The sequence below is a fragment of the Oncorhynchus keta genome, chromosome 19 (genome assembly GCF_023373465.1).
Source record: "Oncorhynchus keta strain PuntledgeMale-10-30-2019 chromosome 19, Oket_V2, whole genome shotgun sequence".
In the NCBI taxonomy this organism is placed as follows: domain Eukaryota; kingdom Metazoa; phylum Chordata; class Actinopteri; order Salmoniformes; family Salmonidae; genus Oncorhynchus; species Oncorhynchus keta.
In genome coordinates this window covers 64,458,608-64,472,327 of record NC_068439.1, presented here as the reverse complement: position 1 = coordinate 64,472,327, position 13,720 = coordinate 64,458,608, and the positions used below count along the sequence as shown (strand labels likewise).

Sequence of the window (13,720 nt, the reverse complement as noted above, 5' to 3'; positions counted from 1 at the left end):
AGTTTTGTGCCTTTGTACAATCAGTGGGATCAGTTGCAATGCATATTTGTGAATGATAAAAGTAAATTGCACATTTGTCTAAGGAAATATGAGGTGTTTCATGAAATGTTTTGTAAAAGGATAGTTCATTAAATTTCAATATTTTCCTAATGTTCTTGTGCTTCTTTACACCAAAACAAAGGAAAGACATGATATTTTGGTTATTTATAGCAGAGTATGGTATAATTTTAATGGTCCGGCCCACTTGACATCTCCCTAGGCCGTATGTGGCCCACGAAAATGAGTTTGACACCCCTGGTCTAGGGTGTCTGGAGGTCCGGGCAAAAGTTATTTAGTCTGCCTGGGAGCAAGACATCCTGGTCCGTGACGGGGCTGGTTTTCTTTTTGTAATCCGTGATTGACTGTAGACCCTGCCACATACCTCTTGTGTCTGAGCCGTTGAATTACGACTCTACTTTGTCTCTATACTGACGCTTAGCTTGTTTGATTGCCTTGCGGAGGGAATAGCTACACTGTTTGTATTCGGTCATGTTTCCCGTCACCTTGCCGTGGTTAAAAGCAGTGGTTTGCGCTTTCAGTTTCACGCGAATGCTGCCATCAATCCACGGTTTCTGGTTTGGGAATGTTTTAATCGTTGCTATGGGAACGACATCATCAATGCACTTTCTAATGAACTCGCTCACCGAATCAGCGTATTCGTCAACGTTGTTGTTGGACGCAGTGCGGAACATATCCCAGTCCACGTGATGGAAGCAGTCTTGGAGCGTGGAATCAGATTGGTCGGACCAGCGTTGAACAGACCTGAACGCGGGAGCTTCTTGTTTTAGCTTCTGTCTGTAGGCAGGGAGCAACAAAATGGAGTCGTGGTCAGTTTTTCTGAAAGGAGGGCGGGGGAGGGCCTTATATGCGTCGCGGAAGTTAGAATAGCAATGATCCAAAGTTTTAGCAGCCCTGGTTGCGCAATCGATATGCTGATACAATTTAGGGAGTCTTGTTTTCAGATTAGCCTTGTTAAAATCCCCAGCTACAATGAATGCAGCCTCAGGATATGTGGTTTCCAGTTTACATAGAGTCAAATAAAGTTTGTTCAGAGCCATTGATGTGTCTGCTTGAGGGGGAATATATATGGCTGTGATTATAATCTAAGAGAATTCCCTTGGTAGATAATGTGGTCGACATTTGATTGTGAGGAATTCTAAATCAGGTGAACAGAAGGACTTGAGTTCCTGCATGTTGTGTGACCACACCACATCTCGTTAACCATAAGGCTTCTTACCAGAAAGATGTTTGTTTCTGTCGGCGCGATGCGTGAAGAAACCAGCTGGCTCCACCGATTCCGTTAGCGTCTCTCGAGTGAGCCATGTTTTCGTGAAGCAAAGAATGTTAGTGTCTCTGATGTCCATCTGGAATGCTACCCTTGCTCGGATTTCATCAACCTAGTTGTCAAGAGACTGGACATTGGCGAGAAGTATGCTAGGGAGTGGTGCGCGATGTGCCCGTCTCCGGAGCCTGACCAGAAGACCGCCTCGCTTCCCTCTTTTACGACATCTTTGTTTTGGGTCGCAGGCTGGGATCCATTCCGTTGTCCTGGGTGAAAGGCTGAACACAGGATCTGCTTCGGGAAAGTCATATTCCTGGTCGTACTGATGGTGAGTTGATGTTGCTCTTATATTCAGTAGTTCTTCCCGACTGTATGTAATGAAACCGAAGATGACCTGGGGTACCAATGTAAGAAATAACACGTTAAAACTGCATAGTTTCCTAGGAACGCGAAGCGAGGTGGCCATCTCTGTCGGCGCCAGAAGTAAAGTACTGAAAGTACTTCAACAAAGTACTTCAACAGAGTAATGAGTAAAGGGTCTGAATAATTATGTAAATGTAATATTTCTGTTTTGTTTTTAATACATTTGAAAAGATGACAACCTGTTTTTGCTTTGTCATTAAAAAAAACTATTTAATCAATTTTAGAATAAGGCTGTTAAGTACCAAAATGTTGAAAAAGTCGAGGGATCTGAATATTTTCCGAATGCACCGTATATAGTGTAATGGTTGTTTATTGATGTGTTCATGCAGGGCTCATCAATAGACCTGGGTCTCAGCATGACTCCCTGCTTAAATAAAGGTGAAATAAATCAAAAATTAACATAAAAGAGAGAACTTCACCTCCACTAACAGTCATTAACTGCTGGAAGCTGCTAGCAGAGTGACACATGAGGTGGGTTGCATACAGAGGCTTTTAAAGGCTACTTCTTCCAATCCATGAACATCCAGCATATGAAGGAAGGATGGAATGAACCAGGGCTGGGTGAACAAGAAAACTATTGATTTTACTCTTAGCGCCGTGCCACAACCTTGACCCAGATTGAGCTAGAACGGGCCTGTGGCATTGGGTGTACCCGAAGGGAGCGTGGTCAAATCACGCCCCCTCTTTCACTCTCACTCTCTCTCTGGGTCCATAGTCCCTTACCTCTATCCTTTCCTCCTCATCCTTCCTTCTATGGACTTCCAGATGATCCTAGCTTTGCAAATCACTGTGAGCATGGACTGGGCCAGAGCGCATTCATTGAGGCCATTGATAGTTGGTAATTGAGCAGAAAAGGCAGTGGGATTCTGCTTCATTCTAGTGTGTCTTCATCGCTATCCAGGTGAGAGAGGTCCTCTCAGGTCACAAATGGATGGTTCTCCTATGAACACCGAGGTAGAGAGTTCCTGGCATACAGGCTTGCTACCGCTAGGCTTGCTACCACTAATTGTTGTTCCTGGGTCACGTAATCAATCTGACTGGCTTCATCTCTTCTGTTCTGTGCTTGTTTGTTTGTCCCCCTTTTCATCCTCCCATGGAGTGGAGGTGATGTCTTTGTTCTTAAACAAAGTATTTTCATCTCGTGGTTTACATTAAACGACAAGAATCATACCGCTAGAATAATCAAGCAAATCTACACCAGAGGGATTGGATTATTTAATTAGCTGATTGTGTTTTTACGTAAATATTAATTCAACCTTTCATCAAAGAGGCAATGGTAAAATATTTGTGCTAGCTACATGACTAGGTTCCTTTATGTGAAATCAAACACGATCACAATTCTTCCCTTAGCTTTTGCGTTTGCTATTCTCTCCTTTCTGAAAGTCAAATGGAACAGACATTACTTTCATGATACAGTTTCAAAACCACTGAAGCAGTTTGTTTGAAACGCAGGAGCAATTACAAATGTTCTCAAGCCGCAGTAATAATTGCCTATATTTAGGTGGGTGGGTTTATTCTAGGGGGAAAAATACTGTACTCTGTGACAGCCATCTAATGTTTAGGGAGATGAGGATGAGTAATGGAGCGAAAGGACATTTCCAGTCCTATTGAGGAGTTGACAGTTATGTGAGTGTCTGCTGCAGGTGTACCAGACAGACAGACACCCTCTCAGCTTGTCTGAAGATGGTCAGAAGAAGCCTTGCGATGTACTGGGACAGTAGCAGCCCCTCACAGTAACCCCCTCTCACCCTCAGCAGCTCTCCAATAGACTCTAAAACCCTTTGGACTGTCCATTTCTTTAACCTCACATAAAAGTGTCATAGTGTGACCCTATCAAGACTCTCTGAAGTGAGCTTACAAATTCAAAAGCGTTCTTCAGAGGTTATACAATGTATCTCTAGTCAAAAGTTCTACAGAAGAAATGCTTTTCATTAACAAACATCCAACCATTTCTTTGTTAATGCTAGCCCTCAGGTGGGACAGAAGTGTGTGCTCTTAAAGGGATCATTTGGGATTTTGGCAATAAGGCCCTTTATCTACTTTCCCAGAGTCAGATGAACTTGTGTTAGAGGTAGCATTGGTTCACGAAACTAACTACCATTGCATGTTAGCTGGTCCCATAGACGTCCAGTCATTACGCTAATGCTAGTTAGAAATTGTGGTAACGGTAGTTGGAAACCTCCCCCTGGACTGTCAAAGTGTGCTGGCCAATGAACCCTCCCCCTCTGTTCAACACACACAAATATTTTCTTTGACCCCATTTCCTTGGGCTTATCTATGTTCCACACCTTCTCCCATTTACTTTTATTAGGACCATAAGCAAGATAAAGGATTCTCAAATCAAATTTCCCTGCCGCCAAAGCCTGACATCAGTTTAACTTGACTTAACCTGCCTAAATTCCATTAAATGGGAAATTGTTAGAGTGTGCTTGGTCAGGGGCACACGGCGATGCGTGTGTGTGAGTGTATGCGAGTGCGTGCGTGGGTCCGCATTCTCACACATGGCACGGTGTCAACTATATGATTTTTTTTATATTTTTTTAAATCTTTAATAATAATAATATATGTAATTTAAACACCCCCAAAAAACAAGAACACTGTACAGCAAAGAATATTTAAAAAATAAGAACCTAGTTCGATTTTAGCACCTGGCTACGCAGATGCTCGCGAGCAGTGTGGTCAGCATGTAAGAGCTAAGCTGAGAGGAATGCCAGACTAAATAGGTGTTTTTAATTATATTGTTTTTGAAGGTGGTGAGTCAGAGTTGCGGGTGGCTGGGGCGAGAGTGTTCCAGAGCTTTAGGGGCAGCTATACTGATCTTTCCTTTGGCCAGAGGTAAACTAGGCCTATATTTTATTCTAGATAAGCCATTGCAAGATCACATGTATATATAGCATGTATAAGAAGCTAGTGGAACAATACCAAGAAAACCATAGCAATGTCACACAAAAATGTAGTAATTATTTATTTGATTGACAAATTATAGTATGGTGACATAACGACAAGTACTAAGACTCCAGTGACAAATGTCCACGTTGTGTCGTGAGAAACTAGCATTCTTGCTGTTATTATTGCTTTCCCCGGTTAGGGAAATAATTAAAGGCCACTGCTGTGAGTAATCTTTTTATCCATCCAAGCCAGTGGGGGTGGTGAAAACCAGCACAGCAAGGGTAATAGCCTACCACCTCCTTACCCCACTGCTTATGAACCTAATTGCTGCAATGTTATTTCTGTATATTGACTGTACCTTGCTGTGCAGTGTGGAATTGAAGCATACACTAGCATTCAGAACAGGTTGCTTTTGTTTTACTCAAAGGCTAATCATGATTGAATATCTGGTTTTAAATTGCAGTCATTATTTAATGTGGTCAAATAACCTCATGGGTAATATTTCTGTCTTTGGCAGTGGTGTAAAATGCTTAAGTAAAAAAATACTTTAAAGTATTACTTAAATCGTTTTTTGGGTTATCTTTACTTTACTATTCATATTTTGGACTACTTTGACTTTTACGCCACTACATTCCTAAAGAACATTATGTACTTTTTAATCCCATACATGTTCCCTGACCCAAAAGTACTCGTTACATTTTGAATGCTGAACAGGACAGGAAAATGGTTGAGTTCACACTTACCAAGAGAACATCCCTGGTCATCCCTACTGCCTGGCGGACTCACTAAACACACATGCTTCATCTGTCTCCAGTGTTGGAGTGTGCCCCTGGTTATCCGTAAATTAAAATATGCCAATCATGCCATCTGGTTTGCATAATATAAGGAATTTGAGATTATTTAAACTATTACTTTTGATACTTAAGTATATTTTTGCAATTGCATTTACTTTTGATACTAAAGTATATTTAAAACCAAATACTTTTTGACTTCTACTTAACTAGTATTTCACTGGGTGACTGACTTTTACTTTAGTCATTTTTTATAAGGTATCTTTACGTTTACTCAAGTATGACAATTGGGTACTTTTTCCACCACTGGTCTTTGGAGCCTAGGTAATTGTTCATTATAAACTGGGTCATGCCTAAGAACAGCCCTTAGCCGTTGTATATTGGCCATATACCACACCTCCGCATGCCTTATTGGTTAAATACGCTCCAGGAGCATAGCGATCTGATCTCGTGGTGTTCACATTTGAAATGAATATAAGCTGATTTTACATGTCCAACAAAAATGTTGTTGTTTTAAACAGAAGTACTCTTTGTACCATATCCTATTTCAGAAGAAAACTGTCTCATCACTAGTCCCATTTACCCATCAAGCCCTTCCATTCTCCAGGTCCTGAGCAGAGAGCAGTGGACGGCGTGGCAATATCACCCAGCAATGAAGGGCTTTACCCCTGGTGCTTACTGATGCTAGCAACAACCCGAAAAATGACACTCTTAGAAAGAGGACAAAAGAATAATAGAGAGTAACAAAAAACATTCACCGACGCCATAACAACAGTGCTGTCAGCAGCAGCCATGCTTATGCTTGGCAAATTGTATAAACGACGTGTTGGACAGGTAAGTAAGTAAGTAAGTAAGATAAGTTATCATGCAAAGTATGAAATCAAGTATCAGTAATTGCAAGTGGAGAAAATAAAAGTTTAACGTATTGAAGGCTTCTTGATTTCTAACAAATGCGAGGAGACGTTGATTTCTGTTGAACCGGTTAAACTGAAGTGTCTGCCTCCCGTAAATGTAATTTACTGTCAACAGTTCACAATGCCTTGGTGTAGATTTGCTCTCCTCAGTAGGTGGTGATTCAATAAAACAGGTTCTATATTGGTACCTCGGTGTAGACGTAATGTCGTTAGCCACACTGTGCCGTTCTTTAATGGAGCGTTTGTTCTGGGGACAGAGAGCAGGGCCAGGAAGGCCAGGCTCCAGGCCTGATGTATTAGCGCTCATAATTAAACATTCATCTCCCTCCTCAGGGAACAATGGCTCCATTTTGATGTATGTCTTTTTGAATTCCCCTTTCCCCCCCCCCTGATAAAATGTCAAGCAGGAAATTACTCTCCAATCTAATTGACTTTAAGGTGGATGTCATCACACACCAAGTTAACGCTAACTCTTTTTTTATCCTCCGTATTGGCATGAAATACGCCAGCATCACACAAAGTTAACGCTAACTCTCTTTTTTCCCCCTCCGTATTGGCATGAAATACGCCAGCTTTAGCACATTTCCTCATTGCGGTTCACTCTCAGGCTGTGCAATCAATCCCGGGAATCTGGGGAAAGTGGTTTGATTAATAAGCCTGGATTCCGAGTGGCTCAATTAGAAAAGCCCTTGAGGTTTTCCACACTGTGACACAGGGGCACCGCTTCATCTGCTGTAATTCAAATATGAATTACATCAGCCGTTTTTAGCTCTGGCCTGATGAAACCAGGTTAGCCTGAAGTTGATAGTTGATGGTGAGAGGATTGGTGCCACTGGGCCAAAGGGAAGGGTTGAGAATTACCGGAATCTTCTGTAATTTTGGTAATTAAGAGGTCGTCAATGGCAATCTAACTTTCGTAATTTATAATTGAATAACTTGTAAAAAATGATTCATATAAATAGTATCATTTTTTTTAATATCTGTGTCATGTTGTCTGAGTTTCTAGTAGATAGACCATATTGTTCAAGAGAAAATAGCCTATTTGATTAAAAAAAACATGAATCAACAATGGCATTATTTTCAATGAACTCTTCCAACTATTGACTTTTCACAACTGATACCAGTTTGGCGACTAAACATTTACAACAAAGACATATCGACATAGTAAAATAAATGAAAGTGTGTAAAAAAGTATTTAGTCACTCACCAATTGTGCAAGTTCTCCCACTTCTCCCAGGGGAGCCTCTTAAAGAAGAAGTTACAGGCCTGTGAGAGCCAGAAATCTTGCTTGTTTGTAGGTGACCAAATACTTATTTTCCACCATAATTTGCAAATAAATTCATTAAAAATCCTTCAATGTGATTTTCTGGATTTTTTTTCTCATTTTGTCTTTCATAGTTTAAATGTACCTATGATGAAAATTACAGGCCTCTCATCTTTTTAAGTGGGAGAACTTGCAAATACTAAATACTTTTTTGCCCCACTGTATATAAAGGATATTTCATGCTGAAACCCTCACATTAAAGACTTATGGTATTCACTAAGTTGATGGTTTATATTTAGGATAATGTTTTACAATAATGATATATTTTATTTATATTTTTAAATATGATTTGATATTTTACATGAGATAAGGCAACACAGAGGGCCAGAGATGATTACAGACACCTGTGATTTTATGAAGTATAAAAAAGGCCAATAGTGTTACAGCTGCTGGAGGTAGTCTCCCACTAGGATCCCCAAATACCCCACCCAGCCTCCTTAGCACCCCCTGACAAATAAGACTGGCGTGATTTAAAGAATGAAGCCCTTAATTAAGCCCTTAACTCTGGATCTATAGCTCCCCTTTCGCCCGGAGAGAGGAAGAGATATGGAGGAGAGATCCAGTTTGGAACTAAGAGCTAACATCAGGAAGCAGTGAGCCAAAGCTTCAGTATCCATTCTGTATAGACGCTACCCAGACATAAAAACATTGGCACCTGACTGGAGTGAAGTGGACTTTACCACAGTGCCACTGTTAGTTCATTGTCCAGCAGGCTGTTTGTTTTCTCTCAAGGTCCTGTCAGCCACCCCATTATGTACTCAGAGCTGCAGATTTGTCAGAGCCAGCCTGCATCTCTCGTTCTTTCCCTTAAGAGGAACGGCTAAATACCACCGAACCTGGACTGTAGCCTACCCAGTGCCCACACACTTCAGACCTTAGGCAATCATTAGCATTCTGTACAGAGAGAGGGGGGAGACGAAGAGTGATAGTTTCAAGTTGATTCAAGTTTCAACTTGGAGAGTGAGCAGTAAGGTGAGGTAGAGGGAGAGAGGACATCCAGCTGGAACGGTATGTTTCAGTAGGGGTCCCTCCCTGTACTACACTGTACTGTAAATGTGCCATTTCAACCCCACTCCTCCCCCTCCCTCAGCCCTGTCCCTTTAGGTATAGCCCTGTGCTGGTTTTAGGCTCCCTCTTGTTATTCCTCCTGGGGATTTAGCTCTCATCAGAGATTTAGCTCTCATCAGATGGATGGATGGTGATATCTCCAGGTGTCTTCCGCGAGGGGAAGTAGGGAGACAGTCAGAGAGACAGCGATATAGAGGGAGGGAGAAAGACTCCGAGAAGGAGATATAGAGAGGGAGAGCACAGAGCAGTCCACATGATTGTTCAGGTTTAATGCAGCTTTTCGAGTCTGGAAAGAGAGGACATGGCAGTGCTGTGCCACAATACAGGCAAGAGCCCCACTGTATTGTAAAGGAGCATTATGGAGATGAAGGAGAGATGGCAGGTCTACCTGCATCCAGCTCCCTCAGCCTCTTGGCCGGCTGCTGCACCAGGTGCACAATTGTCGTCTGATCCTCCTCGGAGCACATACGCTCTTGACAAATAAACACACATGCACGACTCACCATCATTAACATGCTTATCAACTCCATCCCAGGCTGTGGCAATCTGATTAAGTCTCAATCATAAACACCAATTAGGTTTTCTGACCCAAGAACAGGCGCTTTCTCTCCATTTTCTTTCCTCTCTGATACAGTATTTGTGTGATTTTCCAGTAACATTATTTAATCAGCTGTGTAATGAAAAACAAATAGTTTTGGCACAGCATGTGGGTGAGGGGTTAATTACTATTCACAGCCATGCTCCTGTCCTTAACACTAGAACCGCTGGGCCTCGACGGGCCCCTTCAAGCTCATGAGCAGTCATTCTGACTGCAGCATTCTAACTGTGGAATTAATACATTTCATATATGCTATCATGATTTGGTTGTGTTTATGAAGGCCTTGAGTAACATTAGAATATATATATAAGATATATATACACTGCTCAAAAAAATAAAGGGAACACTTAAACAACACAATGTAACTCCAAGTCAATCACACTTCTGTGAAATCAAACTGTCCACTAAGGAAGCAACACTGATTGACAATACATTTCACATGCTGTTGTGCAAATGGAATAGACAACAGGTGGAAATTATAGGCAATTAGCAAGACACCCCCAATAAAGGAGTGGTTCTGCAGGTGGGGACCACAGACCACTTCTCAGTTCCTATGCTTCCTGGCTGATGTTTTGGTCACTTTTGAATGCTGGCAGTGCTTTCACTCACAAGTGGCTCAGGTAGTGCAGCTCATCCAGGATGGCACATCAATGCGAGCTGTGGCAAGAAGGTTTGCTGTGTCTGTCAGCATAGTGTCCAGAGCATGGAGGCGCTACCAGGAGACAGGCCAGTACATCAGGAGACGTGGAGGAGGCCGTAGGAGGGCAACAACCCAGCAGCAGGACCGCTACCTCCGCCTTTGTGCAAGGAGGAGCAGGAGGAGCACTGCCAGAGCCCTGCAAAATGACCTCCAGCAGGCCACAAATGTGCATGTGTCTGCTCAAACTGTCAGAAACAGACTCCATGAGGGTGGTGTGAAGGCCCGACGTCCACAGGTGGAGGTTGTGCTTACAGCCCAACACCGTGCAGGACGTTTTTAATTTGCCAGAGAACACCAAGATTGGCAAATTCGCCACTGGCACCCTGTGTTCTTCACAGATGAAAGCAGGTTCACACTGAGCACATGTGACAGACGTGACAGTCTGGAGACGCCGTGGAGAACGTTCTGCTGCCTGCAACATCCCCCAGCATGACCGGTTTAGTGGTGGGTCAGTCATGGTGTGGGGTGGCATTTCTTTGGGGGGCCGCACAGCCCTCCATGTGCTCGCCAGAGGTAGCCTGACTGCCATTAGACATTTACATTACATTTAAGTCATTTAGCAGACGCTCTTATCCAGAGCGACTTACAAATTGGTGCATTCATCTTATGACATCCAGTGGAACAGCCACTTTACAATAGTGCATCTAAATCTTTTAAGGGGGGGGGGGGTGAGAAGGATTACTTTATCCTATCCTAGGTATTCCTTAAAGAGGTGGGGTTTCAGGTGTCTCCGGAAGGCGGTGATTGACTCCGCAGTCCTGGCGTCGTGAGGGAGTTTGTTCCACCATTGGGGAGCCAGAGCAGCGAACAGTTTTGACTGGGCTGAGCGGGAACTGTACTTCCTCAGTGGTAGGGAGGCGAGCAGGCCAGAGGTGGATGAACGCAGTGCCCTTGTTTGGGTGTAGGGCCTGATCAGAGCCTGGAGGTACTGAGGTGCCGTTCCCCTCACAGCTCCGTAGGCAAGCACCATGGTCTTGTAGCGGATGCGAGCTTCAACTGGAAGCCAGTGGAGAGAGCGGAGGAGCGGGGTGACGTGAGAGAACTTGGGAAGGTTGAACACCAGACGGGCTGCGGCGTTCTGGATGAGTTGTAGGGGTTTAATGGCACAGGCAGGGAGCCCAGCCAACAGCGAGTTGCAGTAATCCAGACGGGAGATGACAAGTGCCTGGATTAGGACCTGCGCCGCTTCCTCTGTGAGGCAGGGTCGTACTCTGCGGATGTTGTAGAGCAGGAACCTACAGGAACGGGCCACCGCCTTGATGTTAGTTGAGAACGACAGGGTGTTGTCCAGGATCACGCCAAGGTTCTTAGCGCTCTGGGAGGAGGACACAATGGAGTTGTCAACCGTGATGGCGAGATCATGGAACGGGCAGTCCTTCCCCGGGAGGAAGAGCAGCTCCGTCTTGCCGAGGTTCAGCTTGAGGTGGTGATCCGTCATCCACACTGATATGTCTGCCAGACATGCAGAGATGTGATTCGCCACCTGGTCATCAGAAGGGGGAAAGGAGAAGATTAATTGTGTGTCGTCTGCATAGCAATGATAGGAGAGACCATGTGAGGTTATGACAGAGCCAAGTGACTTGATTAGGTACCGAGATGAGATCCTCAGACCCCTTGTGAGACCATATGCTGGTGCGGTTTTCCCTGGGTTCCTCCTAATGCAAGACAATGCTAGACCTCATGTGGCTGGAGTGTGTCAGCAGTTCCTGCAAGAGGAAGGCATTGATGCTATGGACTGGCCCGCCCGTTCCCCAGACCTGAATCCAATTGAGCACATCTGGGACATCATGTCTCGCTCCATCCACCAACGCCACGTTGCTCCACAGACTGTCCAGGAGTTGGCGGATGCTTTAGTCCAGGTCTGGGAGGAGATCCCTCAGGAGACCGTCTGCCACCTCATCAGGAGCATGCCCAGGCGTTGTAGGGAGGTCATACAGGCACGTGGTGGCCACACACACTACTGAGCCTCATGTTGACTTGTTTTAAGAACATTACATCAAAGTTGGATCAGCCTGTAGTGTGGTTTTCCACTTTAATTTTGAGTGTGACTCCAAATTCAGACCTCCATGGGTTGATAAATTTGATTTCCATTGATCATTTTTGTGTGAGTTTGTTGTCAGCACATTCAACTATGTAAAGAAAAAAGTATTTAATCAGAATATTTAATTCATTCAGATCTAGGATGTGTTATTTTAGTGTTCCCTTTATTTTTTGAGCAGTGTATATACAGTGGGGCAATAAAGTATTTAGTCAGCCACCAATTGTGCAAGTTCGGTTCGGTTTCGAGACAGTTACCAGATAGGGCACTGCACTTTCAACTGTTGGAAGGAGGAGCGAGCAGGCCGTCCTGTCGGGAGGAGGAGGGGCAACGGGGGAAACTCAATTTCTGTTTGTGATATTAAGATTCTAATACCAGTGTGTTTATTTATATATATATATATATATAGTTATTTAGGAAAAGTCAAGGACAGAGGGGGATGACAAAAAAAATGGCAGAGTACATTTAAAAATCAAAATAAACATCAGCAGTCTAAATGACTGCTTTAAGGGTTGTAGTGTTAGAGACTGAGCAGCATGCTCCTGGCTGCTTCTACTTCTCTCCCCCTCTCCCCTTCCCTATGGCCCATACCACAGGAACTGATGGATGAAAGCTCACGTTCCACGGCCCTGTGTGTGTGTGTGTGTGTGTGTGTGTGTGTGTGTGTGTGTGTGTGTGTGTGTGTGGAGAGAGATGTACCTGTGTGTGTGAGCCAAGAGCAAGATCATTAGCAATAGTGGCAGATCATTTCAGCGTTAGAAATGATGACATTGTGGCAATACTAAGACCTTATTAATACACATTGCCAATGACTGGAGGCTTCTGCATTGCCTGCCTGTGTAACGGATTTCCTCCTCTTCATCTGAGGAGGAGTAAGGATCGGACCAAAGCGCAGCTTGGTAAGTGTTCATGATGATATTTAATTGAAACGAACTGAACACTGAAATACAAAACAATAAAAGATGTGAACAAAATGAAAACTGAAACAGTACCGTGTGGACCAAACACTCACACGGAAACAAACACCCACAAACCAAAAGTGAAACCCAGGCTACCTAAGTATGATTCTCAATCAGAGACAACTAACGACACCTGCCTCTGATTGAGAACCATACTAGGCCGAACTCAAAAACCAACATAGAAAAACAAACACAGACTGCCCACCCCAACTCACTGACCATACTAAAACAAAGAATAAAATAACAGAACTATGGTCAGAATGTGACAGCCTGTATTTTTTCTTGAAATAATTCAGAGCTGTAGGCTGTTGGGATTTATCAGCCCTTTTCTAAAATACAGAAAACAGCTTCAGCTCAATTCTTGGCACGGAGGAAGGTCAAATTAGTTATACTAATGTTTACAAACAAGTTTGATTTCGTAATGAAGTCATTGGGATGCCAGTTCAATTTCGGTGTCTGACTAAAGTACACTTTCCGCAACACACACACACACACACACACACACACACACACACACACACACACACACACACACACACAGGGGATGTGTTTTTGGCTCTTACCCTCTGATCCCTCCAGCCCCCTGTAATAGCCAGCCTGACTAATGTGGTGTTAATGACAGAAATCTGCCTGTGCTCTAATAACAATAGTGACACTAGCCATTATTTGTGGAGTCAATGATTATGCACCATTAG

The 13,720-nt window shown here is 43.6% G+C and overlaps 1 protein-coding gene across 1 annotated transcript in view; it reads left to right on the top strand.

Moving 5' to 3' along the window:
* The window catches only part of LOC118398686 (mannosyl-oligosaccharide 1,2-alpha-mannosidase IA-like), a 169,735-nt gene that overhangs the window by 131,866 nt on the left and 24,149 nt on the right, over window positions 1-13,720 (top strand). The gene's annotated exons all lie outside the window — the stretch shown is intronic.